Genomic DNA, 6,000 nt, shown 5'->3' with positions numbered 1-6,000 from the left:
TAATTGTGGGCAAAGTCACCCCACTCCATCCCATTTCCCATCCCCGATAAGCAAATAATAATTGTCTCTTCTTCTCTGGTGGCCACGTGTTGGACTGAGGAGGCACGTGGAAATCCTGAGCTGAGATGGTTATCGGGGACCCTAGGAGCATTGGGTCATGCTTCTCAGGTGTGTGGGCAAAATCCAATTTTCTTACGCCCAGAAATGCAGGGATGGGATCGGCTATGGGGTAGAGTTGGTCCACCGTCAAGAATTGGATTTCCACTGTCCCCAGTGGGCATGAGATCCAGCAACCCCTACTTTGGGTTGGGTGTCCTACATCACAGAAGCTACCAGGCCATAAGCCAGCATTTTGGTCACTGGTATCAGCAGGTTTCAGAGCTTTTACCCAGACAAAGCAGGCAGGAGCGTGGTGATTTTTCTCCTGGTAGGTGGCTGCCCTGTGCAACAGCATTGTTTCTGCAAACCCTGTCCTTGGTTTGCTTCTCTAACTTGGGCTTCCGTATTTAACCTGGAATCCAGACACCTAAAATACTCAATTTTACAATAGCTAACTCTCCTAGAAGCCACCAGAATGTAACGGAGATTCGTGCAGAGTCCTTCTCAATAAAATGCAACTGATTTTCAAAATGGTTTAGCTTTTGGGGGAAAGAGGACATGGGGCCAGACTCCATCCAGGAGCAACCCTGAGGATGGTGCCAGATTTGGGGCAAGCTGGTTTTCTGGTTAGAAAAATTCTCTCTCTTTGGGTGGAAGAGTGAGAAGATGTAGTACGTGCTTTTTTTTAAGGGGTTTTAAGATGCAGTCCCTGATGCTTTGTTTGAAATAACTTTTACTCCTTTATGGAAGAAGAGCTCACCATACTTGTATTTCCAGTGCACCTTATTTCTCTTGTAGTCTGCAGCCCATAACTATTATCTCGATGCACACTAAAATATGTAGACATAAAATGGTCAGAAAATTCCACATTTGCTAAGCAACAAATATGATCAGTGCTTCTTTGTTCACCCTGAGAGTCTGTAAAAAAAAGGCCTACAAATTTGAAGCCTTAAAGGTCATCTTGACACATAAGGCATTTAATGAATTCCTGAATTGATCTTTGTCTTAGTTCTTCTGGAATTGAATTATAATGATCGTATTTGCACAGTCTCATTTTTTTTTGGAAATAAAGTGTTTGGTTTCATTAAATAAACTAGGGACTTTGCTTCAGAAAGAGTGACTTTCTTTGTGCAACTAGCTTAACTGCAACTAAAATATGGGCATATGTGCTGCAATAATCATCCAGCTCCATTATTGTTTCAGTAATTCAAATAGTCTGACATACAAGAAAGGAAAGTAAATTTAGCTTCAAATTGAAGGCTACGTATGGTTGGCATATTTGACTTCAGGGGATATTTATAAGCAGATTATTCTTGGGGAACTTCAGGAGGCTTGACTAAAACTGCATTTTTTAAAGAGACTCTGTACAAGCACCAAAATAAATGGTCAGTGATTATGACAGTCCAGCCTGGAGATCCTCTGATAACGTAGGTCCAAACACTTGAAAAAAGTCTCATCCAGGGCTTCCTTACGCAGAGACCATGATGTTTTTATAAATGGTTAAATCTACACAAGAATTACTAATTCCAGCTTCAGAGAGCTACATTGAAAATGTGGTTATTTAAAATTCCTATTCAGAAGTTCCCTAATTATAGTTTACAAAGCCTGAGTGCGTGGGAACACCCGCTGGAAGACCTGTAATTCTTGGCAAAGGGCAGAATTGAAGACATGGAGCTTTTTTTCCCCGCTCCCGCCGAGCCAGCCTAGGGAGCTTTCTGCCCATCAGCTTTCTTGGTGCCACACTAAGGCACCAAACCTCTCCAGTTTCTTCATGCAGCTCCCTAGTGCCCAGCTCAAGGCTGCAGGGTCCATGAGATGTCAGGGAAATGAAGAGTCAGGCTGAATATTGTAGCATTTAATCCAAGTAAACCAGATTTCCAGGAGGATTTATGTGCTAGCGCAAACTTCAGCAGTCAGTCCCATAATGTGTGAAGCTTCTGAAGCTTTATCTTCTCTTTATCAGTTGAATAATACAGGCTGCTGCTTAGCCAGACTAAATGGGATTTTAATTGAATGTTTCCTTTAAAAAATCAATGGCAGGAAAATGACGGGGTCAATATTGCAGGAGCATGTGCTTAACCCCCCCAAATGATCACACACGCACACCCCAAACACATCCGTATAGGCAATACAGCTCTGGTGTGATTACGATTATTACAGCATTCATCTGAAATCTGCATTCAGCTCTTGTTTCTTTGGGCTATGGGCAGGCACACACTTGGAGAGGGGGCATATAATTGTAAGTGTTGCAGCTGGTGCCCATCATCTCACCCAAAAAGCCTGGGATGGCTGCAGGAATCGCCGGGCACATTCTCACGACCTTCTTTCACCGTGAGGGAGGCAAATCAGGTGATCGCCGGGGTCTCTTCTTGTTCCCATCCTTGCTAAAATAAAAGTCACCCTGTTCCTCATCCTGCGATTGGTTCCCGAAGGCAAATGCCTGCTCTCACATGGCATCTTCAAAAGCCCATGCATCGCAGTTTGGATGCAGGCTTTTGCCTGTCCTGATCTGATTGCAGGAGACAGCCGTCTGTGGAGCTGCATGGGATAGCGTTGTTTTTAAGGGCTGCCCTGGTCTTTGGTCTAAACAGAGAAAAAAACATCCCTCAAAATGGGTCTGAAGGGACAGGACTCAATGTGAGCCCTTGGCTGATTCGGTGCAAGCTTCACCCATGCACATACGCAACCGTGCCTCAGTCTTAGCTTCAGGCACCCTTTGGCTCCCAGTGACAGCCATTCCCTAACAGGAGAGCATTACTTATGGTGACCTGAACAGTACTTCCATGACGGTGTGCTCCCAGGGAAACTCAGATGACCCACCCGAATTACTTCTGCTCCATCTTATCTCCGTGGATGGGGCGCGTACTTCCAGCTCAGCCTCTCCAGGTGCTTCACAGCAGGCATCTGTAGCCGTGGGTCTCTGTTGCTGCATCTTTCTGCCCCTTCTCATGCCCACGACCCATGTCCCTTCACCCTCCTCAGTAATTCCCTGTGCGCTCCCTCAGGCCACGGGGCTGATTCTGAGCCCATTGATGCTCACCAAAAGTTAAGCTCAGAAAAACAGAGTGGGTGTTGTGATTCCCGCTGGTTTTCCTTCCTGCGCCCCAAAAGGCGTGCATCATGCGTTGTTCACCCAGCCAGCACTGAATTCGCTCTGCCGTGCATGCTTTTAGCCCTTCGCTGGGTTTCCTTGCCCCGCCGATGCATAGCCATCTCTGCAAATTTGTCCCCCCTCTGCATTTCCCACACGTCACTGGGTCCAGTTTTACCAGATTTTGAAGCTCTGGCTCAAACAGGGACATTTTTTAGCTGTATGATCCCTCTAGAGTTAAATCCTTCTGCAGACTTTTTTTTTTTTTTTTTTTTTACTTTTTTCTTTTTTTTTTTTTTAAACCCAAAATAAGGATGCCTTTTTCTGGTTTAGCTTATACTGCTTGCAGCCTGCTTTGCTCCCAGCTACATCTGAGCCACTTCTCAGTAGTAACAGAGAAAGAAGTATGCTGAACAGTGTGAGCAGAAGAGGCAAAGGCTGCTGTGCAGCAGCATCTGCTTCTGGGACCACTCCATGTGTCTCTTGCCCCTTCTCACCCGAGCGGAGCTGTGCATGGATGACTGAGAGCTAAAAAAGATGTGAGCCCAGTACAGTCTGCAGAGCGGGAATCTAACCCTGTGCTTGTGGAGCTGGAAATCTAATGAATTTGCACTAAAATCAAGATGCAGATAGTCCTTTCAGATTTACTGCCAATTCAGTGAGGATAAATATCGGTCACCTTCCAGGTCATTAGCAGCCTTCTCCAAGCATTCCCTTCCAAGCCTGAGGCCCCAGGTATTTTCAAAATATTGCAGCAAGGCAGATGCAACTTCGGGGACACAGATCCCAGTTTTAACCTACGTAAAGAAGATAACTTTTTAAAAGTCAGTGTTTTGGTTGAAAACGCTGCTTTCCCCTTTAAAAGAGCAGTAACTATTAAGCTCAGATATCCTGTAGCCCTCATCACTCTAGGATGGGCTATTATTGCCCTATCTATGTTACAACACATGGACGCCAGCAGCAGCAAGGCACATTCTCTCCCTTTCGCCCCAGGCTTCTTTTACTCATGAGCTGATGGAAGGAAACGCTAAAGCTGGTGTTTGACTTTGGGGTGAGCTTTTGGGGGGACCACGTGCTATCTGTTTTGCCACTGAGCAAGGCAAAGCTGCTACTCTACATCCCTGCGGGTGTATTTGGCTGACTCGGTACCCGCAATAACCTCGCCAGCTGCCCAGGCTTCTTCAAACCATGCCTTGGCTGCAGCATCCATCCCCTCGGCTCACCAGGGGAAAGGGCTATTAGAGAGAACACGATTCCCTTCAACTTCACCCGGCTCGCTCAGGCTTGGAAAGCCTCTATTCACAGCTGGTTGTAGCGAAGGCTGGGGTTTTCTGTTGGGCTTTTTTCTTCCCTCTCTCTGGCCTGGAAGAAAGCAACAGAACCACAGGTGATGCAATTCGATTAGAAGCTCCCAAGGCTTAAATTAAACAGAATTATTTATCAAATCTCTGGGCCATTAGCCCCATCTCTAACAACAGCCATGCCATAACCTCCCCCTCTCTCCTCCCACATACATTCCCCTTCTCTTACAAAGGCTCAGCGAGATCCAATAAAATAAAATAAATTTAAAAAAACCCTTCAGTTATAGAGAAGAAAGTGGCAACAACAATAACAAACAAACAAGTGACCGCGGTGCTGGATGCCGGATGCTTTGCGTGTTGCTCCGTGACTTAGGCTGTGCTGAGTCCTTGGGGGGATAGCGGTGGGGTCCCCCCACTCGTGGGCCATGTGGGTGTTGCGAGGATGGCGGTGCTGCCGTTGACCTTTCCTTTATCCTCATCCTCAGCCTGCACGAGCCAGCTAAGCCTTCATCTGTGGAAATAAATCGGAATCCCAGGGGGGAGGTGAACCCCCTGCCAGATAAATTGGGGATGATGCATACTACACCTAGCACTTGTGCGTTCCTCTGATGCTCTTCCCAGGGCTGATGCCCCCAACCCCACCGCCAACACCACCCTCCCCATCCCACCCCTCCAAACCTCACCGAGGAGGACCCTGAAGAACCAAGATCTCACTGCTGAGACGGTGTGCATTTCATTTTTTACTTTTCTAATTCATTTTTAGTTCTTTGTTCCCTAGCTGATGAGAATTTAGGCTCCAGGAGAACTAGACATTCTCATACTTTCACCTCAGCCTCAGCAGCTGGGCTTTATCTGGGGTGAGAGCTGTAATGAAAGCCAAACTCTGCTCTGTCTTGTCACTGGTCCTAGGAGCACCAAGCCAAACATCAAGTTATTTTGCAAGGTACACTAAACCTGTAGTAGCTGGCAACCTGGCAAATGAGCTACATGTTGCTGAAAGGAAATCAATAGACTGGTTGAGCCTGGAAGATTTTTCTTCTCTGGTTTTGATATTTTATCCCATAGGTTCTGTTTGTCTGCCTGTTCTTTTTCTCTGGGACGAAACCAGCCTGACAGATATGAAATCTGTTTACGCTGAGAAATTTTGTTCCTTTCCTGGTTAAGCAAATTAAACGTTTTAAATTTTAGTCATCTCCAGCATGCCTGCCCTGCAGGAATGTTACTGGTGCTATTTGCAGAGAGATGATGCTGAATAAAAGAGCAGAACTCGTCCCTCGGTATTTTACACTTCCCCTACCCTTGGCTGATTATCACAGATTTCAGTTCTATCTTAGTACTTCCTTCCAGCTTTGTCCAAATTATTTGTCTTGAACACTTCGTGGCTTGAAAGTATGTCGAGTTCAGTCTCCCCCCCCGGGAATTCCAGGACTTCTACTTCAGCCAGAAAATACTGCGAGCGCAGCCTGCTCCAGAGCAAATAAATCAGCTTCCACGAGGAAAACAGGCAGG

Source organism: Accipiter gentilis, chromosome 4 (assembly GCF_929443795.1).
Source record: "Accipiter gentilis chromosome 4, bAccGen1.1, whole genome shotgun sequence".
NCBI lineage: Eukaryota > Metazoa > Chordata > Aves > Accipitriformes > Accipitridae > Astur > Astur gentilis.
Note: the sequence above shows the minus strand (reverse complement) of the source record.